The sequence below is a fragment of the Garra rufa genome, unplaced genomic scaffold (genome assembly GCF_049309525.1).
Source record: "Garra rufa unplaced genomic scaffold, GarRuf1.0 hap1_unplaced_007, whole genome shotgun sequence".
Lineage (NCBI taxonomy): Eukaryota > Metazoa > Chordata > Actinopteri > Cypriniformes > Cyprinidae > Garra > Garra rufa.
The window spans coordinates 19,294-46,932 of NW_027394282.1; the positions used below are offsets into that span (position 1 = coordinate 19,294).

Genomic DNA, 27,639 nt, shown 5'->3' on the forward strand with positions numbered 1-27,639 from the left:
CGCCGTCCATTGTGAGAATGGATGAGAGCCAATTGCGTCGCTCGCCGTCCATTGCGAGAATGGATGAGAGCCAATCGCGTCGCTCGCCGTCCATTGTGAGAATGGACGAGAGCCAATCGCATCACTCAAGCTCCATTGTTGAGAGCCACTCACTGCGCTTAGTTTCATTCTAAGTCAGGTTCAAAAATCAGACGAACGGAATATAGGATAACTTTTCAAAGTAAGTAATACATGTTTTCTACTTTCTTCCTCTCTGTTTACAATGTTCTCAATTGGTAACTCGTTACGTTTTCGTCCGTCGTTCATCCGTGTTTGGCGTTCACAAACTTTTGACTCGCGAATTGCCCATAATGAAACAGTTTAAATGAAATCTAACTTTCTAAAATCTATTTACACGTTCTTAAGTTCGATTTAAATGGGGGAAAAAACGCGTTTCAGCTGTAAGTGCAGTCATCCCTTATGACAATTTACCTTGTTTTTACTATAGTGAATCGTAGTAACCATGTTGTGTTTTTGGCTGATCGATTACAACTGTATGAACACAGTCTTACTATAAATTAAAATCCGAATGAACAGCAACAACAAAAAACGTTGTGCTTGTGTTTGTCGTCATTTACCATGGTTTTACTATAGTGAAAGTATAGTAATCATGTTTTCTTTTCATGACTTGCCTAAAATCTCACATATTAACCATAATTGTGCCTGTAATCGTACTTATTAAACTCAGTTTACTCGTTCTTTAAGTGTAAACACAGTCTTAATATAAATAATCAAGTAATTTACCATGCTTTTACTATAGTGAAAGTGTAGTAATCATGTTTTGTTTCCATGATTAACCTATAATCTCTCATATATAAAACACCATTTGCCTGTAGTTTTGCATAGTAAACACATCTATTCTATTTAAAGTTTGATTTGGATTTAAAAAATATGTGTAGTTGTAGACATTATCATTTCTAATTAACATTTAATGTGATTAACTAACAATGCACTTTATTTCACATTGTGATTAATACATGCTATATGTATTTACTATAGTAATAACAGTAAATTATGCATAATTGCCACAAGGTCATGGGTGATGGCGAGTGGATGGCCAGGTTGAGGACTTTTGCCAGCTCTGGGGTTTGTCCGACTGGAGGCAACAGACCAGCACCACGGCAGCAGAAGTTGTACAACCTCTACAAGAAGGTAAAGTTACCTGTATCTCATTGTAGAATATGAATGTGTACATTATTTGTCAAACATTTTTACACGTGACTGTGTTTAATGTTTTTGAAAGAAGTGTCTTTTGCTCATTCAGCCTGCATTTATTTGATCCAAAATACAGAAAAAACAGCAATATAATTTGTACTGCATATTTGTATTTATTTTTTAATGAAAACTGTGATACGTTTTGCAGAATTCATTGATGAATAAAAAGTTAAAAACAACAGAATTAATTTCTTTAAAAAAAATTTTTTTGAACAGTACTGTGTATCGTTACAGAAGATTTCATATTTGATTTCTAATGCTGTTCTTAATATAACTTTTTACTGATTTCTAAAATGATTGCTAAATTTATTCAGCGTTGATGACAAAAAAAATTTAAAGTACATGTAACTGTAAATTTAAACTGTATTAACATTTTATAATATTATTAATGTTTTTTATATTTTTTATTTAATAAATGCAGGACTGATGAGCATAAGACACTTCTTTCAAAAACATTAAAAATAGTAATGTGTCTAAACTTTTGACTGATCCTGTATTTGTGTGTTTTCTTTTATTATTTTTTTTTTCATAGGAGAGCTGCTTGGTGTTGACTACTTCCTGGGTCAGACTGGACAGCTCCTGGTAGTGGACCCTGACTCAGAAGAGACAGAGAACATGCTGGAGGATGTGGATGAAGGTGAGGATGAAGAAGACGAGGGCTTCAGGGTGGACCAAACACTTGACATTACTGAATCGAGTCTTACTGATGACCCAAGCTTCTCTCTGTCCTCCACTCAGCCTGATGCCTCCTTCACGCCAGGTGTCTCAGCATCCCCTGACGAGTCTGTGGTATGTAAATGTCTCGTTTAATGTATGTATGTAATTATGTTTTATGTAATACTGTAAAATTTCTAGGGAAAACATAATAATTTGTGCTGACCTGTTGCTTTTTGTCTGAAGTTGACAAAAAAAAAAACATCTAGAAAAATATATATATTTATTTGTTTTGGGTTTTTTGTCCCACTTCACTGTACTCATAATGTTGTTGATTTCATTTTTTTCTTTTTGTTGTATTTTTCTCACAGGCTTTGGCTAGTGCTGGTGTGCTGGACAAAGTGGACAGCCTTGCGGAGTATCTTGTGGAGCTCAGGAATCAGCCATCTCTGGCTCTCACCAACCATCAGGTCAGTTTCTCTTCTTGACCTGTCATATGTTAACACTACCACTTGTTTTGTTTTCTCATTTGCCTTGTATTATATGTTCTCTCTGCTTAGGTGAGCAATATAGTTGGCAGAACCTGCTGGATTTTGGGGGTGGAGAGCATGAAGAGGCAGACATTCACCACCGCTGCCCCACTTGCCCAGTGGCCAGATTGTTGTCGCCTGATAGAGACCATTTCAAGCTCTGTGCCATCCATAAGAGTCCAAAAAAGAAAGGGGATAAAGTTTTATTTATGTGCATTGTTTTCTGCTTTCTGTTCTTTTGAACTTGCAATGAATGCACTAGTGCCATGGACATTAAGACAGTTTTATTTAATAGTATAGTTTGGTTTTCTGTTCTTTAGTACTTGCAAAACATGCACAGGACAGGAGTCATTAATATTTTAAAGTTTTATTCATTTGTATTGTTTTGTGCTTTCTGTTCTTTTCACTTGCAGTTAATGCACAAGAGCCATGGACATTGGACGGTTTTGTTTATATGTATAGTTCTGTTTTCTGTTCTTTTGCACTTACAAATTATTATTAAGAGGTAATATTCTGTTTTCTGCACATGCAACATAACTACAAGAATAAAAATGTAAAAAAAAAAAAAAAAGAATAATGAATAATTGGCTTTGACTGATTGAAAAATAAAAGTTTGGTCATGATCAAATAACTCTTTTTGTTTGTCATTGTTACAGTATCATTAAACAGTTATACGCCCTTTTAAAAATGTTGATAAATTTGGGGATGATTTAATACATAAATGTACAATTTTTTGTACTATAAGTTTTAGAACATAACTACAGCAGAAATATATTTAAAGTGCAAAAACTTTGAATAAAATATCAATAATCAGTAATATAAATCTAATAAAATATTAATTTGTCATTTCAAAAATGATTTCATTCATTTGGACATTATTTATGTGATAATTACTGATAAATAAAACATTCAGTAAACACTTCAATCTTTGGCAACACTGTAATATGAACTGGGAAGCTTGTGATCATCCTTACCCCCATATAAATGTACAGGAAAATAGAGAAAACATTTTTTTTTTTTCAGATAATTTATTGTAAATATACACTCCAAAAACATTGCTTTAAAGGACAAAGAGATAAAATTCCCTTTCACTTCTTTTCTCCTCATTTTTTCCTTTTCTTTCTTTTTCTCTTTTCCCCCTCTTCTCCCCCCTCCTTCCTTTTCTTCCCCCCCCCTTAACAGACTATTGTTCCCCAGCTTTGGCGCAATCGGTTAGCGCGTTCGGCTGTTAACCGAAAGGTTGGTGGTTCGAGCCCACCCAGGGACGTGTGAAATGCCGGTGTTTTGCACGCGCGTCAGGTGTCCACTAGCGCCTATGCCATTCTTAGGGTTGCGAGGCACAGCTTTCTCAGGGCGTTTATCCTGTGCACCTTCAATAAGCTGGCTTCTTTTAAAAGAAGTCAGCGGCGGGTGTTTGGTGAACATTTTCACCAGCTCGAGTTTGCTGTGGCATGTGGATTCATTCTTTACTGATGATCTGTCTCTGGGGCTCATCTAGTTGACATGGTATCCGCTGACATTCGGCTGAAGGTGCTGATCCACCATCTGCTCTTGGTACGGACTGGATCCGGGGGACTGCAGTGACCATCTAATCGGAATACAGAATGGATATGGCGGCTACGGTGACCTCAGAATAAGAACAAACAGACTAATTTTAATGTAGATGCAAAAGTTCCATGTTGCCACAGTGTCAGATTGGAGAGGATCTGGTTTTCACAGTCTTGCGTCGATGGCCGTCTAGGTGAAGAGGTCTTCACTGATGATCTGTCTCTGGGGCTCATCCAGCTTGCTATCACCTTGTCGGATCACATCCACGTAGCTGCAAGAAAAGGTCACGACCGTCACCGGTATTCTATCGCAGAGGCAATGTTGTAGCTTGTGTGGTTTATCTGAGGTGTGATCATTGCTGGTTGTAAACTTTCCCCGATATCCCATCTGGATGATTTGAAATACAGTCAGCTTCTCAGTTTTTGCCGGTCTCTCTGGACGCTTCTTGAAAAACAAAGTTTTGCTTCGTTTTGTTAGAGTGGCTGGTTGTTGGTCCTCGTCAAAGAGGTGTCTACAGATCATAGCGTGCCGGAGCCAGAAGATTTGTTGTTTTGTCAATATGCTCTCAAGACTTCGCTGCAGGTATCATTAAACTACAGCACAATCACAGCTCACCGCTACCCATCGTAAACAGGTTGGGCCTGTCTGTTCTGGTGGGCTCTCAGTGGTGCTGAATCATCAAATGAAGAGGACGGGATTCAAACCCACACAAACCAAGGTGAGCCTAGCACAACGGATTAGCCTTGCATCGCCTTAACCACTCGACCACCCCGTCACTTTCCGTGGTCCTTTTATTTAACACTCCCGATTCAGACCATCGGCTCATTAGTAGAGCACTCAGTGAACTGAACTGAGTGTGTCAGATAAGGAAGACACAAAAAGCGCAGAGTGGGGTCCCCAGGACTGAGGATTACTGCTAAAGGAGCCGAACGACGAGGATGGGATTCGAACCCACGCGTGCAGAGCACAATGGATTAGCAGTCCATCGCCTTAACCACTCGGCCACCTCGTCATTTTACGTGACGCTTTTTATTTAGCACTCCTGATTCAGATCATCAGTTCATTAGTAGAGAACTCAAAGAACTGAACTGAGTGTGTTAGATAAGGAGGACACACAAAAAGTTTAGCATGGGGTCCCCAGGACCCGGATTAAGGTCCAGTGCTAAAGGAACCGAACGACAAGAATGGATTCCAACCATTGCACAGAGCAAAATGGATTAGCAGTCCATCGCCTTAACCACTCGGCCACCCCGTCCCCTTGCTGACCGAGATAGGCCATGCTGCGGACCTTTTCAGCTGCTGCTGCCGTGCTTTCAGCTGGCTGTTTTGAGCACAGAGGGAATAGTGAATGAGCCGTCTTTTACACACCTCTAATCTGTTCCGTAGAAACACGGTGCAGCAACCCGTGGCAGGAGACTGTTTGTGCGGCAGTTTAAAGCTTGCTACCACCTTGTCGGTTCACATCCACGTAGGTGCAGAAAAAGGTCACGACCGTCGCCTGCATTCTTTCGCAGAGGCAATATTGTAGCTTTTGAGGTTTGTCCGAGGCGCGATCATTGCTGGTTGAAAACTTTACCCAATACCCCGCCAGGATGACTTGAAATACAGTTATTTTTGGCAGTTTTTGCTAGTCTCTCTGGAGGTTTAGAGTTTTGTTGAGAAATATAGCCTTGTTTTTTTTAGGGTTTTTTTTCCTCGCCAAAAAAACGGTCTGCTGATGATAGTGCGCCAGAGCCAGAAGGTTTGTTGTTTTGTCAATATGTTCTCAAGACAAGTATCGTTAAACTGCAACGCAATTACAGCTCACCGTTACCCATCGTAAACATGTTGGGCCTGTCTGGTCCGGTGGCCTCTCAGTGGCGCTAAAGCTTCGAATGCGTGTCGAGCACAATGTATTAGCCTTCCACCGCCTTAACCACTGGACCACCTCGTCATCCGGCGGGGTTTCTTTATTTAACATTCCTGATTCATGTGCATGTGGATGCATTCTTCGTCTTTTGTTTCAGCCGCCGAGGGCCTGTTTTCCACTGAGGCCCTGCGCCAAACTCCCTATGAGACACAATCCAACGTTAGTAGTAACCTCCGATTACGGCCGAATGTGGATTCTGCTCGGACGACGGGGCACCGGTACATCCTTTGTAGCTTTAGCTTATTAGCCAAACGCTACACCAGTTTGCCATTTCCCATGAAATCATCCTTGATTTCCATAAGAAAGGTGCCCCAAATTGGTGGAAAATCACATCTCAACCATACACTGTCCAAAGCATTAAACCGCCTTCACGCGGCAAAACAGAACATGTTGTTGGCCCGCACTGCTGGGTCAAACTGCGCTTCCCAAAAACAGATTGGGTCAAAACTGACAGAAGAAATCTCTAAGCCTGCTTTAAGCCCTACCCACGGGACGGGTTGACAGTCTCGCACAACGCGAGAGCCTCAGTTTCGCCTGTGTAATTTGGGGGCCAATGAAAACTGCATCCAACTAAAATTACAAACAAAATTTTAGGACTCTAATGATGTTTCAAATGTAACTTTTCTCATCTCTGTTGTTAGGTTGTAACCATCTCTGAGACTCAAAGTGTCAGAACTCGCCTAAGCTGGTTTTGCAAAATGGAGGTCAAGACTATACTTTCAGGGATCATTTCTATAGTTTCTAACTAGGAAATGTGTTTCAAAAGTGTAGTGTCTCCCAAACTACGATGATGAGCTTTGATACTCTTTTCTGAGCGTGAATCGGGTGTGGAGTAATGGTTTATTTCATATGCTCCACACCATTGATGAACGTTCTGTGTGGCATTTAAGCAGCATAGACGAAGAGAGTATGGTCAGAGTGGTCTCTGAAAAATGTAAATATCAGATTAAAAGTCTTATGAGTTGTTATGATTGAGATTTTTTTTTTTTTTTTTTACATTTTTGTTGGTGGGTGTCACCATCCTTGATATTCAGAATGTCAGGATAAGATGTCAGCTGGTTCTATCAACTTAAAGTTGCCATAAAATGCATTGAGAGAATATTTTAATTTGTTCTTTGATATCTGCATAGAAGGTATATGGCATAGGAAAGGGCAAACAATCTCCAGAAACGGTTTTACAGGACCATTTACAACCCTAGGATTTGTCCCTAGAATGAAATGCTCTGTTATTGCCTTTTTTGGAAGCTTCATGAATATTAATGAGCTCTGCTCCGATTGGCTGTTTCACAGAGCTGCTCATCTCTATAGCTGGCACATTGATAAAAATATTTATTTAATTAGGAGCTCTAGCGGCTTTTAATATGTGGTTTGTTGAATCTGCCGTTTTGTATCGCAGACATTTTAGTCTCATTACTGTGATCCATGTGCTCTGTGTAAAGTTATAATGCAGAGGGAGCGCTTCTTACCACACAAGTTCAGCTGCTTCTCGGTGATACTCTGGATCTGTAAATCATTCGCCATCATCAGCGCAGTTATTTCTCCATCATTCACCATCATCAGCACAGTCATCTCTCTGTTTATGTGGTAAGTGATATCTTTTGTACTGCAATGTAACAGGCTAGCGCTAGCATTAAGCTAACCGTGTCCCTTCAGTGGCTTGCCTTGTTTTACTGATGTACTGACGTTACCGATGATTGGGCGATGCAAATGTTGGAGGCGTAACTATTAACGATCCCGGGACTGTTGCGTAACAGTCGGTGTTATGTTGGAACTGACATATAAATGTAGTGTTTGCAAAAGACCACCGAAATATAGAAGATTTATCCTTATCCTTATATAGATTTATCCTTGATTTCCATAAGAAAGGTGCCCCAAATTGGTGGAAAATCACATCTCAACCATACGCTGACCAAAGCATTGAACCGCCTTCACGCGGCAAGACAGAACATGTTGTTGGCCCGCACTGCTGGGTCAAACTGCGCTTCCCAATAACAGATTGGGTCAAAACTGACAGAAGAAAACTCTAAGCCTGCTCTAAGCACTACCCACGGGACGGCTCGACAGTCTTGCACAACGCGAGAGCCTCCGTTTCGCCTGTGTCATTTGGGAGCCGATGAAAACTGCGTCCGACCCGGTGAAGGAGACCACGACCAGCCCGGCTAGCTCAGTCGGTAGAGCATGAGACTCTTAATCTCAGGGTCGTGGGTTCGAGCCCCACGTTGGGCGGCTCTGTTGGCGCTCTTTCTTCCCAACAGGTTGGCGGGCTCCAGCGTGCCCATTCTCCGCACAGGCTAAGTGGATTTTGCGAGCTCCGGAAACATCTTTCAAAACAGCCTGTTAGTACGTGCGATTCTAATCCCTAACCCTAACCCTTGCTTTTACAACCGTGATCCCGCGGCAGCAGATGCGCAATGTCTGTCTCTGTGGCGCAATCGGTTAGCGCGTTCGGCTGTTAACCGAAAGGTTGGTGGTTCGAGCCCACCCAGGGACGTGTGAAATGCCGGTGTTTTGCACGCGCGTCAGGTGTCCACTAGCGCCTATGCCATTCTTAGGGTTGCGAGGCACAGCTTTCTCAGGGCGTTTATCCTGTGCACCTTCAATAAGCTGGCTTCTTTTAAAAGAAGTCAGCGGCGGGTGTTTGGTGAACATTTTCACCAGCTCGAGTTTGCTGTGGCATGTGGATTCATTCTTTACTGATGATCTGTCTCTGGGGCTCATCTAGTTGACATGGTATCCGCTGACATTCGGCTGAAGGTGCTGATCCACCATCTGCTCTTGGTACGGACTGGATCCGGGGGACTGCAGTGACCATCTAATCGGAATACAGAATGGATATGGCGGCTACGGTGACCTCAGAATAAGAACAAACAGACTAATTTTAATGTAGATGCAAAAGTTCCATGTTGCCACAGTGTCAGATTGGAGAGGATCTGGTTTTCACAGTCTTGCGTCGATGGCCGTCTAGGTGAAGAGGTCTTCACTGATGATCTGTCTCTGGGGCTCATCCAGCTTGCTATCACCTTGTCGGATCACATCCACGTAGCTGCAAGAAAAGGTCACGACCGTCACCGGTATTCTATCGCAGAGGCAATGTTGTAGCTTGTGTGGTTTATCTGAGGTGTGATCATTGCTGGTTGTAAACTTTCCCCGATATCCCATCTGGATGATTTGAAATACAGTCAGCTTCTCAGTTTTTGCCGGTCTCTCTGGACGCTTCTTGAAAAACAAAGTTTTGCTTCGTTTTGTTAGAGTGGCTGGTTGTTGGTCCTCGTCAAAGAGGTGTCTACAGATCATAGCGTGCCGGAGCCAGAAGATTTGTTGTTTTTTCAATATGCTCTCAAGACTTCGCTGCAGGTATCATTAAACTACAGCACAATCACAGCTCACCGCTACCCATCGTAAACAGGTTGGGCCTGTCTGTTCTGGTGGGCTCTCAGTGGTGCTAAATCATCAAATGAAGAGGACGGGATTCAAACCCACACAAACCAAGGTGAGCCTAGCACAACGGATTAGCCTTGCATCGCCTTAAACACTCGACCACCCCGTCACTTTCCGTGGTCCTTTTATTTAACACTCCCGATTCAGACCATCGGCTCATTAGTAGAGCACTCAGTGAACTGAACTGAGTGTGTCAGATAAGGAAGACACAAAAAGCGCAGAGTGGGGTCCCCAGGACCGAGGATTACTGCTAAAGGAGCCGAACGACGAGGATGGGATTCGAACCCACGCGTGCAGAGCACAATGGATTAGCAGTCCATCGCCTTAACCACTCGGCCACCTCGTCATTTTACGTGACATTTTTTATTTAGCACTCCTGATTCAGATCATCAGTTCATTAGTAGAGAACTCAAAGAACTGAACTGAGTGTGTTAGATAAGGAGGACACACAAAAAGTTTAGCATGGGGTCCCCAGGACCCGGATTAAGGTCCAGTGCTAAAGGAACCGAACGACAAGAATGGATTCCAACCATTGCACAGAGCAAAATGGATTAGCAGTCCATCGCCTTAACCACTCGGCCACCCCGTCCCCTTGCTGACCGAGATAGGCCATGCTGCGGACCTTTTCAGCTGCTGCTGCCGTGCTTTCAGCTGGCTGTTTTGAGCACAGAGGGAATAGTGAATGAGCCGTCTTTTACACACCTCTAATCTGTTCCGTAGAAACACGGTGCAGCAACCCGTGGCAGGAGACTGTTTGTGCGGCAGTTTAAAGCTTGCTACCACCTTGTCGGTTCACATCCACGTAGGTGCAGAAAAAGGTCACGACCGTCGCCTGCATTCTTTCGCAGAGGCAATATTGTAGCCTATGAGGTTTGTCCGAGGCGCGATCATTGCTGGTTGAAAACTTTACCCAATACCCCGCCAGGATGACTTGAAATACAGTTATCTTTGGCAATTTTTGCTAGTCTCTCTGGAGGCTTAGAGTTTTGTTGAGAAATATAGCCTTGTTTCGTTTAGGGTTTTTTTTCCTCGCCAAAAAAACGGTCTGCTGATGATAGTGCGCCAGAGCCAGAAGGTTTGTTGTTTTGTCAATATGTTCTCAAGACAAGTATCGTTAAACTGCAACGCAATTACAGCTCACCGTTACCCATCGTAAACATGTTGGGCCTGTCTGGTCCGGTGGCCTCTCAGTGGCGCTAAAGCTTCGAATGCGTGTCGAGCACAATGTATTAGCCTACCACCGCCTTAACCACTGGACCACCTCGTCATCCGGCGGGGTTTCTTTATTTAACATTCCTGATTCATGTGCATGTGGATGCATTCTTCGTCTTTTGTTTCAGCCGCCGAGGGCCTGTTTTCCACTGAGGCCCTGCGCCAAACTCCCTACACAGCAAAAAGGCCAGAGTTAAATTAACTCTCCAGGGAGTTTATATGATTCCACTCTCAAAAGTGTCAAGTGTTAAAATCAGAGAGTTAAAGTTAATGAGATAATTAGTGATTAACGAAGTGATGATTGATCATTATTGAAGACACCTGATGTTAACAGGCAGAATCACCAAAGGAGAAAACCACATTTTTTAAGCAACCATTGTAGTGGTCAGTGTTTGCATTAGTTGGGCTCTTGACCCTTATGTCATTAACATTAGATCTTGCTGGGCTGCTTTATTTGAGGGAAAACAACCAGGCAAGCCAAGATCACAAGCCATCAGGGGTGATGGTTATGTTTTAATGTAATCATTGCTTGACCTGAATCATTGAACTCTATTTAGAATCAAGTCTCTGAGTTATTTTCCATTAAAGGATCTGTAACTCGGAGATAAGCTTCTAGAAGAGTTCAGTCTATTAACTGTTGTACATATTTAGTCTCATGAGTCCACAAAAAACAAATCTCTCCATCTTTCTTTAAAATATATTCTGGAAGAATTTCTCATAAGTCAAAATTGGGTTGTTTAGACACACACAGACATCAAGAACCAGCGTATGAATCTCAGGAACGGTGACAAACGACGTGTTCAGATAAACAGATCAACTCTGAACTCTCATCATTTATCCTTGCCGCAATGCATGATGGGAGTCATGGATGAGTCCTGATTGGCTACAATACTATTTTTGATGGTCACCGTTGTTGTGGTTCTCACACTGATTCTTCATGTCTGTGTGTCTTAACTAGTTTATTCTCTTTTGTATAGACTTTGATCAAAATACTTTTTTTTTTTTTCTTACATATCTGTCTGATTAAAGATGTGGTTCTCATTCATAGAGTCTATGTAACCAGTGATAAAAACCATAGTCTAACATTTCACAAAGAATTATTGAAAACCTGATTGCCTTTTGTCTGGCTGTTATAACACTGCTACAGCAGCCAAACAATATGAGATTTTACAAACGTTAAGTTCAAGAGCCCAACTAATGCAAACACTGACCACTGTAATGGTTTCTTAAAAAATGTGATTTTCTCCTTTGGTGATTGTGCTTGTTAACATCAGGTGTCTTCAAAAATGATCAATCATCACTTCGTTAATCACTAATTATCTCATTAACTTTAACTCTGCTTCAGTGTTAATTTAACACTCTGATTTTAACACTTAACACTTTTGAGAGTGGACTCATATAAACTCCCTGGAGAGTTAATTTAACTCTGGCCTTTTTGCTGTGTATGAGACACAATCCAACGTTAGTAGTAACCTCCGATTACGGCCGAATGTGGATTCTGCTCGGACGACGGGGCACCGGTACATCCTTTGTAGCTTTAGCTTATTAGCCAAACGCTACACCAGTTTGCCATTTCCCATGAAATCATCCTTGATTTCCATAAGAAAGGTGCCCCAAATTGGTGGAAAATCACATCTCAACCATACGCTGTCCAAAGCATTAAACCGCCTTCACGCGGCAAAACAGAACATGTTGTTGGCCCGCACTGCTGGGTCAAACTGCGCTTCCCAAAAACAGATTGGGTCAAAACTGACAGAAGAAATCTCTAAGCCTGCTTTAAGCCCTACCCACGGGACGGGTTGACAGTCTCGCACAACGCGAGAGCCTCAGTTTCGCCTGTGTAATTTGGGGGCCAATGAAAACTGCATCCAACTAAAATTACAAACAAAATTTTAGGACTCTAATGATGTTTCAAATGTAACTTTTCTCATCTCTGTTGTTAGGTTGTAACCATCTCTGAGACTCAAAGTGTCAGAACTCGCCTAAGCTGGTTTTGCAAAATGGAGGTCAAGACTATACTTTCAGGGATCATTTCTATAGTTTCTAACTAGGAAATGTGTTTCAAAAGTGTAGTGTCTCCCAAACTACGATGATGAGCTTTGATACTCTTTTCTGAGCGTGAATCGGGTGTGGAGTAATGGTTTATTTCATATGCTCCACACCATTGATGAACGTTCTGTGTGGCATTTAAGCAGCATAGAAGAAGAGAGTATGGTCAGAGTGGTCTCTGAAAAATGTAAATATCAGATTAAAAATCTTATGAGTCGTTATGATTGAGATTTTTTTTTTTTTTTTTTAATTTTTGTTGGTGGGTGTCACCATCCTTGATATTCAGAATGTCAGGATAAGATGTCAGCTGGTTCTATCAACTTAAAGTTGCCATAAAATGCATTGAGAGAATATTTTAATTTGTTCTTTGATATCTGCATAGAAGGTATATGGCATAGGAAAGGGCAAACAATCTCCAGAAACGGTTTTACAGGACCATTTACAACCCTAGGATTTGTCCCTAGAATGAAATGCTCTGTTATTGCCTTTTTTGGAAGCTTCATGAATATTAATGAGCTCTGCTCCGATTGGCTGTTTCACAGAGCTGCTCATCTCTATAGCTGGCACATTGATAAAAATATTTATTTAATTAGGAGCTCTAGCGGCTTTTAATATGTGGTTTGTTGAATCTGCCGTTTTGTATCGCAGACATTTTAGTCTCATTACTGTGATCCATGTGCTCTGTGTAAAGTTATAATGCAGAGGGAGCGCTTCTTACCACACAAGTTCAGCTGCTTCTCGGTGATACTCTGGATCTGTAAATCATTCGCCATCATCAGCGCAGTTATTTCTCCATCATTCACCATCATCAGCACAGTCATCTCTCTGTTTATGTGGTAAGTGATATCTTTTGTACTGCAATGTAACAGGCTAGCGCTAGCATTAAGCTAACCGTGTCCCTTCAGTGGCTTGCCTTGTTTTACTGATGTACTGACGTTACCGATGATTGGGCGATGCAAATGTTGGAGGCGTAACTATTAACGATCCCGGGACTGTTGCGTAACAGTCGGTGTTATGTTGGAACTGACATATAAATGTAGTGTTTGCAAAAGACCACCGAAATATAGAAGATTTATCCTTATCCTTATATAGATTTATCCTTGATTTCCATAAGAAAGGTGCCCCAAATTGGTGGAAAATCACATCTCAACCATACGCTGACCAAAGCATTGAACCGCCTTCACGCGGCAAGACAGAACATGTTGTTGGCCCGCACTGCTGGGTCAAACTGCGCTTCCCAATAACAGATTGGGTCAAAACTGACAGAAGAAAACTCTAAGCCTGCTCTAAGCACTACCCACGGGACGGCTCGACAGTCTTGCACAACGCGAGAGCCTCCGTTTCGCCTGTGTCATTTGGGAGCCGATGAAAATTGCGTCCGACCCGGTGAAGGAGACCACGACCAGCCCGGCTAGCTCAGTCGGTAGAGCATGAGACTCTTAATCTCAGGGTCGTGGGTTCGAGCCCCACGTTGGGCGGCTCTGTTGGCGCTCTTTCTTCCCAACAGGGTGGCGGGCTCCAGCGTGCCCATTCTCCGCACAGGCTAAGTGGATTTTGCGAGCTCCGGAAACATCTTTCAAAACAGCCTGTTAGTACGTGCGATTCTAATCCCTAACCCTAACCCTTGCTTTTACAACCGTGATCCCGCGGCAGCAGATGCGCAATGTATGTCTCTGTGGCGCAATCGGTTAGCGCGTTCGGCTGTTAACCGAAAGGTTGGTGGTTCGAGCCCACCCAGGGACGTGTGAAATGCCGGTGTTTTGCACGCGCGTCAGGTGTCCACTAGCGCCTATGCCATTCTTAGGGTTGCGAGGCACAGCTTTCTCAGGGCGTTTATCCTGTGCACCTTCAATAAGCTGGCTTCTTTTAAAAGAAGTCAGCGGCGGGTGTTTGGTGAACATTTTCACCAGCTCGAGTTTGCTGTGGCATGTGGATTCATTCTTTACTGATGATCTGTCTCTGGGGCTCATCTAGTTGACATGGTATCCGCTGACATTCGGCTGAAGGTGCTGATCCACCATCTGCTCTTGGTACGGACTGGATCCGGGGGACTGCAGTGACCATCTAATCGGAATACAGAATGGATATGGCGGCTACGGTGACCTCAGAATAAGAACAAACAGACTAATTTTAATGTAGATGCAAAAGTTCCATGTTGCCACAGTGTCAGATTGGAGAGGATCTGGTTTTCACAGTCTTGCGTCGATGGCCGTCTAGGTGAAGAGGTCTTCACTGATGATCTGTCTCTGGGGCTCATCCAGCTTGCTATCACCTTGTCGGATCACATCCACGTAGCTGCAAGAAAAGGTCACGACCGTCACCGGTATTCTATCGCAGAGGCAATGTTGTAGCTTGTGTGGTTTATCTGAGGTGTGATCATTGCTGGTTGTAAACTTTCCCCGATATCCCATCTGGATGATTTGAAATACAGTCAGCTTCTCAGTTTTGCCGGTCTCTCTGGACGCTTCTTGAAAAACAAAGTTTTGCTTCGTTTTGTTAGAGTGGCTGGTTGTTGGTCCTCGTCAAAGAGGTGTCTACAGATCATAGCGTGCCGGAGCCAGAAGATTTGTTGTTTTTTCAATATGCTCTCAAGACTTCGCTGCAGGTATCATTAAACTACAGCACAATCACAGCTCACCGCTACCCATCGTAAACAGGTTGGGCCTGTCTGTTCTGGTGGGCTCTCAGTGGTGCTAAATCATCAAATGAAGAGGACGGGATTCAAACCCACACAAACCAAGGTGAGCCTAGCACAACGGATTAGCCTTGCATCGCCTTAACCACTCGACCACCCCGTCACTTTCCGTGGTCCTTTTATTTAACACTCCCGATTCAGACCATCGGCTCATTAGTAGAGCACTCAGTGAACTGAACTGAGTGTGTCAGATAAGGAAGACACAAAAAGCGCAGAGTGGGGTCCCCAGGACCGAGGATTACTGCTAAAGGAGCCGAACGACGAGGATGGGATTCGAACCCACGCGTGCAGAGCACAATGGATTAGCAGTCCATCGCCTTAACCACTCGGCCACCTCGTCATTTTACGTGACATTTTTTATTTAGCACTCCTGATTCAGATCATCAGTTCATTAGTAGAGAACTCAAAGAACTGAACTGAGTGTGTTAGATAAGGAGGACACACAAAAAGTTTAGCATGGGGTCCCCAGGACCCGGATTAAGGTCCAGTGCTAAAGGAACCGAACGACAAGAATGGATTCCAACCATTGCACAGAGCAAAATGGATTAGCAGTCCATCGCCTTAACCACTCGGCCACCCCGTCCCCTTGCTGACCGAGATAGGCCATGCTGCGGACCTTTTCAGCTGCTGCTGCCGTGCTTTCAGCTGGCTGTTTTGAGCACAGAGGGAATAGTGAATGAGCCGTCTTTTACACACCTCTAATCTGTTCCGTAGAAACACGGTGCAGCAACCCGTGGCAGGAGACTGTTTGTGCGGCAGTTTAAAGCTTGCTACCACCTTGTCGGTTCACATCCACGTAGGTGCAGAAAAAGGTCACGACCGTCGCCTGCATTCTTTCGCAGAGGCAATATTGTAGCCTATGAGGTTTGTCCGAGGCGCGATCATTGCTGGTTGAAAACTTTACCCAATACCCCGCCAGGATGACTTGAAATACAGTTATCTTTGGCAATTTTTGCTAGTCTCTCTGGAGGCTTAGAGTTTTGTTGAGAAATATAGCCTTGTTTCGTTTAGGGTTTTTTTTCCTCGCCAAAAAAACGGTCTGCTGATGATAGTGCGCCAGAGCCAGAAGGTTTGTTGTTTTGTCAATATGTTCTCAAGACAAGTATCGTTAAACTGCAACGCAATTACAGCTCACCGTTACCCATCGTAAACATGTTGGGCCTGTCTGGTCCGGTGGCCTCTCAGTGGCGCTAAAGCTTCGAATGCGTGTCGAGCACAATGTATTAGCCTTCCACCGCCTTAACCACTGGACCACCTCGTCATCCGGCGGGGTTTCTTTATTTAACATTCCTGATTCATGTGCATGTGGATGCATTCTTCGTCTTTTGTTTCAGCCGCCGAGGGCCTGTTTTCCACTGAGGCCCTGCGCCAAACTCCCTATGAGACACAATCCAACGTTAGTAGTAACCTCCGATTACGGCCGAATGTGGATTCTGCTCGGACGACGGGGCACCGGTACATCCTTTGTAGCTTTAGCTTATTAGCCAAACGCTACACCAGTTTGCCATTTCCCATGAAATCATCCTTGATTTCCATAAGAAAGGTGCCCCAAATTGGTGGAAAATCACATCTCAACCATACGCTGTCCAAAGCATTAAACCGCCTTCACGCGGCAAAACAGAACATGTTGTTGGCCCGCACTGCTGGGTCAAACTGCGCTTCCCAAAAACAGATTGGGTCAAAACTGACAGAAGAAATCTCTAAGCCTGCTTTAAGCCCTACCCACGGGACGGGTTGACAGTCTCGCACAACGCGAGAGCCTCAGTTTCGCCTGTGTAATTTGGGGGCCAATGAAAACTGCATCCAACTAAAATTACAAACAAAATTTTAGGACTCTAATGATGTTTCAAATGTAACTTTTCTCATCTCTGTTGTTAGGTTGTAACCATCTCTGAGACTCAAAGTGTCAGAACTCGCCTAAGCTGGTTTTGCAAAATGGAGGTCAAGACTATACTTTCAGGGATCATTTCTATAGTTTCTAACTAGGAAATGTGTTTCAAAAGTGTAGTGTCTCCCAAACTACGATGATGAGCTTTGATACTCTTTTCTGAGCGTGAATCGGGTGTGGAGTAATGGTTTATTTCATATGCTCCACACCATTGATGAACGTTCTGTGTGGCATTTAAGCAGCATAGACGAAGAGAGTATGGTCAGAGTGGTCTCTGAAAAATGTAAATATCAGATTAAAAGTCTTATGAGTTGTTATGATTGAGATTTTTTTTTTTTTTTTTTACATTTTTGTTGGTGGGTGTCACCATCCTTGATATTCAGAATGTCAGGATAAGATGTCAGCTGGTTCTATCAACTTAAAGTTGCCATAAAATGCATTGAGAGAATATTTTAATTTGTTCTTTGATATCTGCATAGAAGGTATATGGCATAGGAAAGGGCAAACAATCTCCAGAAACGGTTTTACAGGACCATTTACAACCCTAGGATTTGTCCCTAGAATGAAATGCTCTGTTATTGCCTTTTTTGGAAGCTTCATGAATATTAATGAGCTCTGCTCCGATTGGCTGTTTCACAGAGCTGCTCATCTCTATAGCTGGCACATTGATAAAAATATTTATTTAATTAGGAGCTCTAGCGGCTTTTAATATGTGGTTTGTTGAATCTGCCGTTTTGTATCGCAGACATTTTAGTCTCATTACTGTGATCCATGTGCTCTGTGTAAAGTTATAATGCAGAGGGAGCGCTTCTTACCACACAAGTTCAGCTGCTTCTCGGTGATACTCTGGATCTGTAAATCATTCGCCATCATCAGCGCAGTTATTTCTCCATCATTCACCATCATCAGCACAGTCATCTCTCTGTTTATGTGGTAAGTGATATCTTTTGTACTGCAATGTAACAGGCTAGCGCTAGCATTAAGCTAACCGTGTCCCTTCAGTGGCTTGCCTTGTTTTACTGATGTACTGACGTTACCGATGATTGGGCGATGCAAATGTTGGAGGCGTAACTATTAACGATCCCGGGACTGTTGCGTAACAGTCGGTGTTATGTTGGAACTGACATATAAATCTAGTGTTTGCAAAAGACCACCGAAATATAGAAGATTTATCCTTATCCTTATATAGATTTATCCTTGATTTCCATAAGAAAGGTGCCCCAAATTGGTGGAAAATCACATCTCAACCATACGCTGACCAAAGCATTGAACCGCCTTCACGCGGCAAGACAGAACATGTTGTTGGCCCGCACTGCTGGGTCAAACTGCGCTTCCCAATAACAGATTGGGTCAAAACTGACAGAAGAAAACTCTAAGCCTGCTCTAAGCACTACCCACGGGACGGCTCGACAGTCTTGCACAACGCGAGAGCCTCCGTTTCGCCTGTGTCATTTGGGAGCCGATGAAAACTGCGTCCGACCCGGTGAAGGAGACCACGACCAGCCCGGCTAGCTCAGTCGGTAGAGCATGAGACTCTTAATCTCAGGGTCGTGGGTTCGAGCCCCACGTTGGGCGGCTCTGTTGGCGCTCTTTCTTCCCAACAGGTTGGCGGGCTCCAGCGTGCCCATTCTCCGCACAGGCTAAGTGGATTTTGCGAGCTCCGGAAACATCTTTCAAAACAGCCTGTTAGTACGTGCGATTCTAATCCCTAACCCTAACCCTTGCTTTTACAACCGTGATCCCGCGGCAGCAGATGCGCAATGTCTGTCTCTGTGGCGCAATCGGTTAGCGCGTTCGGCTGTTAACCGAAAGGTTGGTGGTTCGAGCCCACCCAGGGACGTGTGAAATGCCGGTGTTTTGCACGCGCGTCAGGTGTCCACTAGCGCCTATGCCATTCTTAGGGTTGCGAGGCACAGCTTTCTCAGGGCGTTTATCCTGTGCACCTTCAATAAGCTGGCTTCTTTTAAAAGAAGTCAGCGGCGGGTGTTTGGTGAACATTTTCACCAGCTCGAGTTTGCTGTGGCATGTGGATTCATTCTTTACTGATGATCTGTCTCTGGGGCTCATCTAGTTGACATGGTATCCGCTGACATTCGGCTGAAGGTGCTGATCCACCATCTGCTCTTGGTACGGACTGGATCCGGGGGACTGCAGTGACCATCTAATCGGAATACAGAATGGATATGGCGGCTACGGTGACCTCAGAATAAGAACAAACAGACTAATTTTAATGTAGATGCAAAAGTTCCATGTTGCCACAGTGTCAGATTGGAGAGGATCTGGTTTTCACAGTCTTGCGTCGATGGCCGTCTAGGTGAAGAGGTCTTCACTGATGATCTGTCTCTGGGGCTCATCCAGCTTGCTATCACCTTGTCGGATCACATCCACGTAGCTGCAAGAAAAGGTCACGACCGTCACCGGTATTCTATCGCAGAGGCAATGTTGTAGCTTGTGTGGTTTATCTGAGGTGTGATCATTGCTGGTTGTAAACTTTCCCCGATATCCCATCTGGATGATTTGAAATACAGTCAGCTTCTCAGTTTTTGCCGGTCTCTCTGGACGCTTCTTGAAAAACAAAGTTTTGCTTCGTTTTGTTAGAGTGGCTGGTTGTTGGTCCTCGTCAAAGAGGTGTCTACAGATCATAGCGTGCCGGAGCCAGAAGATTTGTTGTTTTTTCAATATGCTCTCAAGACTTCGCTGCAGGTATCATTAAACTACAGCACAATCACAGCTCACCGCTACCCATCGTAAACAGGTTGGGCCTGTCTGTTCTGGTGGGCTCTCAGTGGTGCTAAATCATCAAATGAAGAGGACGGGATTCAAACCCACACAAACCAAGGTGAGCCTAGCACAACGGATTAGCCTTGCATCGCCTTAAACACTCGACCACCCCGTCACTTTCCGTGGTCCTTTTATTTAACACTCCCGATTCAGACCATCGGCTCATTAGTAGAGCACTCAGTGAACTGAACTGAGTGTGTCAGATAAGGAAGACACAAAAAGCGCAGAGTGGGGTCCCCAGGACCGAGGATTACTGCTAAAGGAGCCGAACGACGAGGATGGGATTCGAACCCACGCGTGCAGAGCACAATGGATTAGCAGTCCATCGCCTTAACCACTCGGCCACCTCGTCATTTTACGTGACATTTTTTATTTAGCACTCCTGATTCAGATCATCAGTTCATTAGTAGAGAACTCAAAGAACTGAACTGAGTGTGTTAGATAAGGAGGACACACAAAAAGTTTAGCATGGGGTCCCCAGGACCCGGATTAAGGTCCAGTGCTAAAGGAACCGAACGACAAGAATGGATTCCAACCATTGCACAGAGCAAAATGGATTAGCAGTCCATCGCCTTAACCACTCGGCCACCCCGTCCCCTTGCTGACCGAGATAGGCCATGCTGCGGACCTTTTCAGCTGCTGCTGCCGTGCTTTCAGCTGGCTGTTTTGAGCACAGAGGGAATAGTGAATGAGCCGTCTTTTACACACCTCTAATCTGTTCCGTAGAAACACGGTGCAGCAACCCGTGGCAGGAGACTGTTTGTGCGGCAGTTTAAAGCTTGCTACCACCTTGTCGGTTCACATCCACGTAGGTGCAGAAAAAGGTCACGACCGTCGCCTGCATTCTTTCGCAGAGGCAATATTGTAGCCTATGAGGTTTGTCCGAGGCGCGATCATTGCTGGTTGAAAACTTTACCCAATACCCCGCCAGGATGACTTGAAATACAGTTATCTTTGGCAATTTTTGCTAGTCTCTCTGGAGGCTTAGAGTTTTGTTGAGAAATATAGCCTTGTTTCGTTTAGGGTTTTTTTTCCTCGCCAAAAAAACGGTCTGCTGATGATAGTGCGCCAGAGCCAGAAGGTTTGTTGTTTTGTCAATATGTTCTCAAGACAAGTATCGTTAAACTGCAACGCAATTACAGCTCACCGTTACCCATCGTAAACATGTTGGGCCTGTCTGGTCCGGTGGCCTCTCAGTGGCGCTAAAGCTTCGAATGCGTGTCGAGCACAATGTATTAGCCTACCACCGCCTTAACCACTGGACCACCTCGTCATCCGGCGGGGTTTCTTTATTTAACATTCCTGATTCATGTGCATGTGGATGCATTCTTCGTCTTTTGTTTCAGCCGCCGAGGGCCTGTTTTCCACTGAGGCCCTGCGCCAAACTCCCTACACAGCAAAAAGGCCAGAGTTAAATTAACTCTCCAGGGAGTTTATATGATTCCACTCTCAAAAGTGTCAAGTGTTAAAATCAGAGAGTTAAAGTTAATGAGATAATTAGTGATTAACGAAGTGATGATTGATCATTATTGAAGACACCTGATGTTAACAGGCAGAATCACCAAAGGAGAAAACCACATTTTTTAAGCAACCATTGTAGTGGTCAGTGTTTGCATTAGTTGGGCTCTTGACCCTTATGTCATTAACATTAGATCTTGCTGGGCTGCTTTATTTGAGGGAAAACAACCAGGCAAGCCAAGATCACAAGCCATCAGGGGTGATGGTTATGTTTTAATGTAATCATTGCTTGACCTGAATCATTGAACTCTATTTAGAATCAAGTCTCTGAGTTATTTTCCATTAAAGGATCTGTAACTCGGAGATAAGCTTCTAGAAGAGTTCAGTCTATTAACTGTTGTACATATTTAGTCTCATGAGTCCACAAAAAACAAATCTCTCCATCTTTCTTTAAAATATATTCTGGAAGAATTTCTCATAAGTCAAAATTGGGTTGTTTAGACACACACAGACATCAAGAACCAGCGTATGAATCTCAGGAACGGTGACAAACGACGTGTTCAGATAAACAGATCAACTCTGAACTCTCATCATTTATCCTTGCCGCAATGCATGATGGGAGTCATGGATGAGTCCTGATTGGCTACAATACTATTTTTGATGGTCACCGTTGTTGTGGTTCTCACACTGATTCTTCATGTCTGTGTGTCTTAACTAGTTTATTCTCTTTTGTATAGACTTTGATCAAAATACTTTTTTTTTTTTTCTTACATATCTGTCTGATTAAAGATGTGGTTCTCATTCATAGAGTCTATGTAACCAGTGATAAAAACCATAGTCTAACATTTCACAAAGAATTATTGAAAACCTGATTGCCTTTTGTCTGGCTGTTATAACACTGCTACAGCAGCCAAACAATATGAGATTTTACAAACGTTAAGTTCAAGAGCCCAACTAATGCAAACACTGACCACTGTAATGGTTTCTTAAAAAATGTGATTTTCTCCTTTGGTGATTGTGCTTGTTAACATCAGGTGTCTTCAAAAATGATCAATCATCACTTCGTTAATCACTAATTATCTCATTAACTTTAACTCTGCTTCAGTGTTAATTTAACACTCTGATTTTAACACTTAACACTTTTGAGAGTGGACTCATATAAACTCCCTGGAGAGTTAATTTAACTCTGGCCTTTTTGCTGTGTATGAGACACAATCCAACGTTAGTAGTAACCTCCGATTACGGCCGAATGTGGATTCTGCTCGGACGACGGGGCACCGGTACATCCTTTGTAGCTTTAGCTTATTAGCCAAACGCTACACCAGTTTGCCATTTCCCATGAAATCATCCTTGATTTCCATAAGAAAGGTGCCCCAAATTGGTGGAAAATCACATCTCAACCATACGCTGTCCAAAGCATTAAACCGCCTTCACGCGGCAAAACAGAACATGTTGTTGGCCCGCACTGCTGGGTCAAACTGCGCTTCCCAAAAACAGATTGGGTCAAAACTGACAGAAGAAATCTCTAAGCCTGCTTTAAGCCCTACCCACGGGACGGGTTGACAGTCTCGCACAACGCGAGAGCCTCAGTTTCGCCTGTGTAATTTGGGGGCCAATGAAAACTGCATCCAACTAAAATTACAAACAAAATTTTAGGACTCTAATGATGTTTCAAATGTAACTTTTCTCATCTCTGTTGTTAGGTTGTAACCATCTCTGAGACTCAAAGTGTCAGAACTCGCCTAAGCTGGTTTTGCAAAATGGAGGTCAAGACTATACTTTCAGGGATCATTTCTATAGTTTCTAACTAGGAAATGTGTTTCAAAAGTGTAGTGTCTCCCAAACTACGATGATGAGCTTTGATACTCTTTTCTGAGCGTGAATCGGGTGTGGAGTAATGGTTTATTTCATATGCTCCACACCATTGATGAACGTTCTGTGTGGCATTTAAGCAGCATAGAAGAAGAGAGTATGGTCAGAGTGGTCTCTGAAAAATGTAAATATCAGATTAAAAATCTTATGAGTCGTTATGATTGAGATTTTTTTTTTTTTTTTTTAATTTTTGTTGGTGGGTGTCACCATCCTTGATATTCAGAATGTCAGGATAAGATGTCAGCTGGTTCTATCAACTTAAAGTTGCCATAAAATGCATTGAGAGAATATTTTAATTTGTTCTTTGATATCTGCATAGAAGGTATATGGCATAGGAAAGGGCAAACAATCTCCAGAAACGGTTTTACAGGACCATTTACAACCCTAGGATTTGTCCCTAGAATGAAATGCTCTGTTATTGCCTTTTTTGGAAGCTTCATGAATATTAATGAGCTCTGCTCCGATTGGCTGTTTCACAGAGCTGCTCATCTCTATAGCTGGCACATTGATAAAAATATTTATTTAATTAGGAGCTCTAGCGGCTTTTAATATGTGGTTTGTTGAATCTGCCGTTTTGTATCGCAGACATTTTAGTCTCATTACTGTGATCCATGTGCTCTGTGTAAAGTTATAATGCAGAGGGAGCGCTTCTTACCACACAAGTTCAGCTGCTTCTCGGTGATACTCTGGATCTGTAAATCATTCGCCATCATCAGCGCAGTTATTTCTCCATCATTCACCATCATCAGCACAGTCATCTCTCTGTTTATGTGGTAAGTGATATCTTTTGTACTGCAATGTAACAGGCTAGCGCTAGCATTAAGCTAACCGTGTCCCTTCAGTGGCTTGCCTTGTTTTACTGATGTACTGACGTTACCGATGATTGGGCGATGCAAATGTTGGAGGCGTAACTATTAACGATCCCGGGACTGTTGCGTAACAGTCGGTGTTATGTTGGAACTGACATATAAATGTAGTGTTTGCAAAAGACCACCGAAATATAGAAGATTTATCCTTATCCTTATATAGATTTATCCTTGATTTCCATAAGAAAGGTGCCCCAAATTGGTGGAAAATCACATCTCAACCATACGCTGACCAAAGCATTGAACCGCCTTCACGCGGCAAGACAGAACATGTTGTTGGCCCGCACTGCTGGGTCAAACTGCGCTTCCCAATAACAGATTGGGTCAAAACTGACAGAAGAAAACTCTAAGCCTGCTCTAAGCACTACCCACGGGACGGCTCGACAGTCTTGCACAACGCGAGAGCCTCCGTTTCGCCTGTGTCATTTGGGAGCCGATGAAAATTGCGTCCGACCCGGTGAAGGAGACCACGACCAGCCCGGCTAGCTCAGTCGGTAGAGCATGAGACTCTTAATCTCAGGGTCGTGGGTTCGAGCCCCACGTTGGGCGGCTCTGTTGGCGCTCTTTCTTCCCAACAGGGTGGCGGGCTCCAGCGTGCCCATTCTCCGCACAGGCTAAGTGGATTTTGCGAGCTCCGGAAACATCTTTCAAAACAGCCTGTTAGTACGTGCGATTCTAATCCCTAACCCTAACCCTTGCTTTTACAACCGTGATCCCGCGGCAGCAGATGCGCAATGTATGTCTCTGTGGCGCAATCGGTTAGCGCGTTCGGCTGTTAACCGAAAGGTTGGTGGTTCGAGCCCACCCAGGGACGTGTGAAATGCCGGTGTTTTGCACGCGCGTCAGGTGTCCACTAGCGCCTATGCCATTCTTAGGGTTGCGAGGCACAGCTTTCTCAGGGCGTTTATCCTGTGCACCTTCAATAAGCTGGCTTCTTTTAAAAGAAGTCAGCGGCGGGTGTTTGGTGAACATTTTCACCAGCTCGAGTTTGCTGTGGCATGTGGATTCATTCTTTACTGATGATCTGTCTCTGGGGCTCATCTAGTTGACATGGTATCCGCTGACATTCGGCTGAAGGTGCTGATCCACCATCTGCTCTTGGTACGGACTGGATCCGGGGGACTGCAGTGACCATCTAATCGGAATACAGAATGGATATGGCGGCTACGGTGACCTCAGAATAAGAACAAACAGACTAATTTTAATGTAGATGCAAAAGTTCCATGTTGCCACAGTGTCAGATTGGAGAGGATCTGGTTTTCACAGTCTTGCGTCGATGGCCGTCTAGGTGAAGAGGTCTTCACTGATGATCTGTCTCTGGGGCTCATCCAGCTTGCTATCACCTTGTCGGATCACATCCACGTAGCTGCAAGAAAAGGTCACGACCGTCACCGGTATTCTATCGCAGAGGCAATGTTGTAGCTTGTGTGGTTTATCTGAGGTGTGATCATTGCTGGTTGTAAACTTTCCCCGATATCCCATCTGGATGATTTGAAATACAGTCAGCTTCTCAGTTTTGCCGGTCTCTCTGGACGCTTCTTGAAAAACAAAGTTTTGCTTCGTTTTGTTAGAGTGGCTGGTTGTTGGTCCTCGTCAAAGAGGTGTCTACAGATCATAGCGTGCCGGAGCCAGAAGATTTGTTGTTTTTTCAATATGCTCTCAAGACTTCGCTGCAGGTATCATTAAACTACAGCACAATCACAGCTCACCGCTACCCATCGTAAACAGGTTGGGCCTGTCTGTTCTGGTGGGCTCTCAGTGGTGCTAAATCATCAAATGAAGAGGACGGGATTCAAACCCACACAAACCAAGGTGAGCCTAGCACAACGGATTAGCCTTGCATCGCCTTAACCACTCGACCACCCCGTCACTTTCCGTGGTCCTTTTATTTAACACTCCCGATTCAGACCATCGGCTCATTAGTAGAGCACTCAGTGAACTGAACTGAGTGTGTCAGATAAGGAAGACACAAAAAGCGCAGAGTGGGGTCCCCAGGACCGAGGATTACTGCTAAAGGAGCCGAACGACGAGGATGGGATTCGAACCCACGCGTGCAGAGCACAATGGATTAGCAGTCCATCGCCTTAACCACTCGGCCACCTCGTCATTTTACGTGACATTTTTTATTTAGCACTCCTGATTCAGATCATCAGTTCATTAGTAGAGAACTCAAAGAACTGAACTGAGTGTGTTAGATAAGGAGGACACACAAAAAGTTTAGCATGGGGTCCCCAGGACCCGGATTAAGGTCCAGTGCTAAAGGAACCGAACGACAAGAATGGATTCCAACCATTGCACAGAGCAAAATGGATTAGCAGTCCATCGCCTTAACCACTCGGCCACCCCGTCCCCTTGCTGACCGAGATAGGCCATGCTGCGGACCTTTTCAGCTGCTGCTGCCGTGCTTTCAGCTGGCTGTTTTGAGCACAGAGGGAATAGTGAATGAGCCGTCTTTTACACACCTCTAATCTGTTCCGTAGAAACACGGTGCAGCAACCCGTGGCAGGAGACTGTTTGTGCGGCAGTTTAAAGCTTGCTACCACCTTGTCGGTTCACATCCACGTAGGTGCAGAAAAAGGTCACGACCGTCGCCTGCATTCTTTCGCAGAGGCAATATTGTAGCCTATGAGGTTTGTCCGAGGCGCGATCATTGCTGGTTGAAAACTTTACCCAATACCCCGCCAGGATGACTTGAAATACAGTTATCTTTGGCAATTTTTGCTAGTCTCTCTGGAGGCTTAGAGTTTTGTTGAGAAATATAGCCTTGTTTCGTTTAGGGTTTTTTTTCCTCGCCAAAAAAACGGTCTGCTGATGATAGTGCGCCAGAGCCAGAAGGTTTGTTGTTTTGTCAATATGTTCTCAAGACAAGTATCGTTAAACTGCAACGCAATTACAGCTCACCGTTACCCATCGTAAACATGTTGGGCCTGTCTGGTCCGGTGGCCTCTCAGTGGCGCTAAAGCTTCGAATGCGTGTCGAGCACAATGTATTAGCCTTCCACCGCCTTAACCACTGGACCACCTCGTCATCCGGCGGGGTTTCTTTATTTAACATTCCTGATTCATGTGCATGTGGATGCATTCTTCGTCTTTTGTTTCAGCCGCCGAGGGCCTGTTTTCCACTGAGGCCCTGCGCCAAACTCCCTATGAGACACAATCCAACGTTAGTAGTAACCTCCGATTACGGCCGAATGTGGATTCTGCTCGGACGACGGGGCACCGGTACATCCTTTGTAGCTTTAGCTTATTAGCCAAACGCTACACCAGTTTGCCATTTCCCATGAAATCATCCTTGATTTCCATAAGAAAGGTGCCCCAAATTGGTGGAAAATCACATCTCAACCATACGCTGTCCAAAGCATTAAACCGCCTTCACGCGGCAAAACAGAACATGTTGTTGGCCCGCACTGCTGGGTCAAACTGCGCTTCCCAAAAACAGATTGGGTCAAAACTGACAGAAGAAATCTCTAAGCCTGCTTTAAGCCC

At 44.0% G+C, this 27,639-nt stretch overlaps 27 non-coding genes across 27 annotated transcripts; 22 read left to right on the plus strand and 5 right to left on the minus strand.

The window, feature by feature from the left end:
- Positions 1-4,287: 4,287 nt before the first annotated feature.
- Positions 4,288-4,426, plus strand: LOC141313986 (U4 spliceosomal RNA). The gene has a single exon (XR_012350052.1). It is a non-coding gene; the product is annotated as a U4 spliceosomal RNA (small nuclear RNA).
- Positions 4,427-4,916: 490 nt separating this feature from the next.
- Positions 4,917-4,998, minus strand: trnas-gcu (transfer RNA serine (anticodon GCU)). The gene has a single exon. It is a non-coding gene; the product is annotated as a tRNA-Ser (tRNA).
- Positions 4,999-5,488: 490 nt separating this feature from the next.
- On the plus strand, positions 5,489-5,629 carry LOC141313983 (U4 spliceosomal RNA). Its single transcript, XR_012350049.1, has one exon. It is a non-coding gene; the product is annotated as a U4 spliceosomal RNA (small nuclear RNA).
- Positions 5,630-6,602: 973 nt separating this feature from the next.
- Positions 6,603-6,818, plus strand: LOC141313926 (small nucleolar RNA U3). The gene has a single exon (XR_012349991.1). It is a non-coding gene; the product is annotated as a small nucleolar RNA U3 (small nucleolar RNA).
- Positions 6,819-8,048: 1,230 nt separating this feature from the next.
- Positions 8,049-8,121, plus strand: trnak-cuu (transfer RNA lysine (anticodon CUU)). The gene has a single exon. It is a non-coding gene; the product is annotated as a tRNA-Lys (tRNA).
- A 191-nt stretch (positions 8,122-8,312) lies between these two features.
- On the plus strand, positions 8,313-8,386 carry trnan-guu (transfer RNA asparagine (anticodon GUU)). Its single transcript has one exon. It is a non-coding gene; the product is annotated as a tRNA-Asn (tRNA).
- A 582-nt stretch (positions 8,387-8,968) lies between these two features.
- Positions 8,969-9,107, plus strand: LOC141313988 (U4 spliceosomal RNA). The gene has a single exon (XR_012350053.1). It is a non-coding gene; the product is annotated as a U4 spliceosomal RNA (small nuclear RNA).
- Positions 9,108-9,597: 490 nt separating this feature from the next.
- trnas-gcu (transfer RNA serine (anticodon GCU)) lies at positions 9,598-9,679 on the minus strand. Its single transcript has one exon. It is a non-coding gene; the product is annotated as a tRNA-Ser (tRNA).
- Positions 9,680-10,169: 490 nt separating this feature from the next.
- LOC141313960 (U4 spliceosomal RNA) lies at positions 10,170-10,310 on the plus strand. The gene has a single exon (XR_012350026.1). It is a non-coding gene; the product is annotated as a U4 spliceosomal RNA (small nuclear RNA).
- Positions 10,311-12,554: 2,244 nt separating this feature from the next.
- On the plus strand, positions 12,555-12,770 carry LOC141313924 (small nucleolar RNA U3). Its single transcript, XR_012349989.1, has one exon. It is a non-coding gene; the product is annotated as a small nucleolar RNA U3 (small nucleolar RNA).
- Positions 12,771-13,999: 1,229 nt separating this feature from the next.
- Positions 14,000-14,072, plus strand: trnak-cuu (transfer RNA lysine (anticodon CUU)). The gene has a single exon. It is a non-coding gene; the product is annotated as a tRNA-Lys (tRNA).
- Positions 14,073-14,263: 191 nt separating this feature from the next.
- trnan-guu (transfer RNA asparagine (anticodon GUU)) lies at positions 14,264-14,337 on the plus strand. The gene has a single exon. It is a non-coding gene; the product is annotated as a tRNA-Asn (tRNA).
- Positions 14,338-14,919: 582 nt separating this feature from the next.
- Positions 14,920-15,057, plus strand: LOC141314000 (U4 spliceosomal RNA). Its single transcript, XR_012350065.1, has one exon. It is a non-coding gene; the product is annotated as a U4 spliceosomal RNA (small nuclear RNA).
- A 490-nt stretch (positions 15,058-15,547) lies between these two features.
- trnas-gcu (transfer RNA serine (anticodon GCU)) lies at positions 15,548-15,629 on the minus strand. The gene has a single exon. It is a non-coding gene; the product is annotated as a tRNA-Ser (tRNA).
- A 490-nt stretch (positions 15,630-16,119) lies between these two features.
- Positions 16,120-16,260, plus strand: LOC141313962 (U4 spliceosomal RNA). The gene has a single exon (XR_012350028.1). It is a non-coding gene; the product is annotated as a U4 spliceosomal RNA (small nuclear RNA).
- Positions 16,261-17,233: 973 nt separating this feature from the next.
- On the plus strand, positions 17,234-17,449 carry LOC141313927 (small nucleolar RNA U3). Its single transcript, XR_012349993.1, has one exon. It is a non-coding gene; the product is annotated as a small nucleolar RNA U3 (small nucleolar RNA).
- Positions 17,450-18,679: 1,230 nt separating this feature from the next.
- Positions 18,680-18,752, plus strand: trnak-cuu (transfer RNA lysine (anticodon CUU)). The gene has a single exon. It is a non-coding gene; the product is annotated as a tRNA-Lys (tRNA).
- Positions 18,753-18,943: 191 nt separating this feature from the next.
- On the plus strand, positions 18,944-19,017 carry trnan-guu (transfer RNA asparagine (anticodon GUU)). The gene has a single exon. It is a non-coding gene; the product is annotated as a tRNA-Asn (tRNA).
- Positions 19,018-19,599: 582 nt separating this feature from the next.
- LOC141313989 (U4 spliceosomal RNA) lies at positions 19,600-19,738 on the plus strand. Its single transcript, XR_012350054.1, has one exon. It is a non-coding gene; the product is annotated as a U4 spliceosomal RNA (small nuclear RNA).
- Positions 19,739-20,228: 490 nt separating this feature from the next.
- Positions 20,229-20,310, minus strand: trnas-gcu (transfer RNA serine (anticodon GCU)). The gene has a single exon. It is a non-coding gene; the product is annotated as a tRNA-Ser (tRNA).
- Positions 20,311-20,800: 490 nt separating this feature from the next.
- LOC141313963 (U4 spliceosomal RNA) lies at positions 20,801-20,941 on the plus strand. The gene has a single exon (XR_012350029.1). It is a non-coding gene; the product is annotated as a U4 spliceosomal RNA (small nuclear RNA).
- Positions 20,942-23,185: 2,244 nt separating this feature from the next.
- LOC141313925 (small nucleolar RNA U3) lies at positions 23,186-23,401 on the plus strand. Its single transcript, XR_012349990.1, has one exon. It is a non-coding gene; the product is annotated as a small nucleolar RNA U3 (small nucleolar RNA).
- A 1,229-nt stretch (positions 23,402-24,630) lies between these two features.
- On the plus strand, positions 24,631-24,703 carry trnak-cuu (transfer RNA lysine (anticodon CUU)). The gene has a single exon. It is a non-coding gene; the product is annotated as a tRNA-Lys (tRNA).
- Positions 24,704-24,894: 191 nt separating this feature from the next.
- trnan-guu (transfer RNA asparagine (anticodon GUU)) lies at positions 24,895-24,968 on the plus strand. Its single transcript has one exon. It is a non-coding gene; the product is annotated as a tRNA-Asn (tRNA).
- Positions 24,969-25,550: 582 nt separating this feature from the next.
- LOC141314001 (U4 spliceosomal RNA) lies at positions 25,551-25,688 on the plus strand. Its single transcript, XR_012350066.1, has one exon. It is a non-coding gene; the product is annotated as a U4 spliceosomal RNA (small nuclear RNA).
- Positions 25,689-26,178: 490 nt separating this feature from the next.
- Positions 26,179-26,260, minus strand: trnas-gcu (transfer RNA serine (anticodon GCU)). The gene has a single exon. It is a non-coding gene; the product is annotated as a tRNA-Ser (tRNA).
- A 490-nt stretch (positions 26,261-26,750) lies between these two features.
- Positions 26,751-26,891, plus strand: LOC141313964 (U4 spliceosomal RNA). Its single transcript, XR_012350030.1, has one exon. It is a non-coding gene; the product is annotated as a U4 spliceosomal RNA (small nuclear RNA).
- Positions 26,892-27,639: the final 748 nt, after the last annotated feature.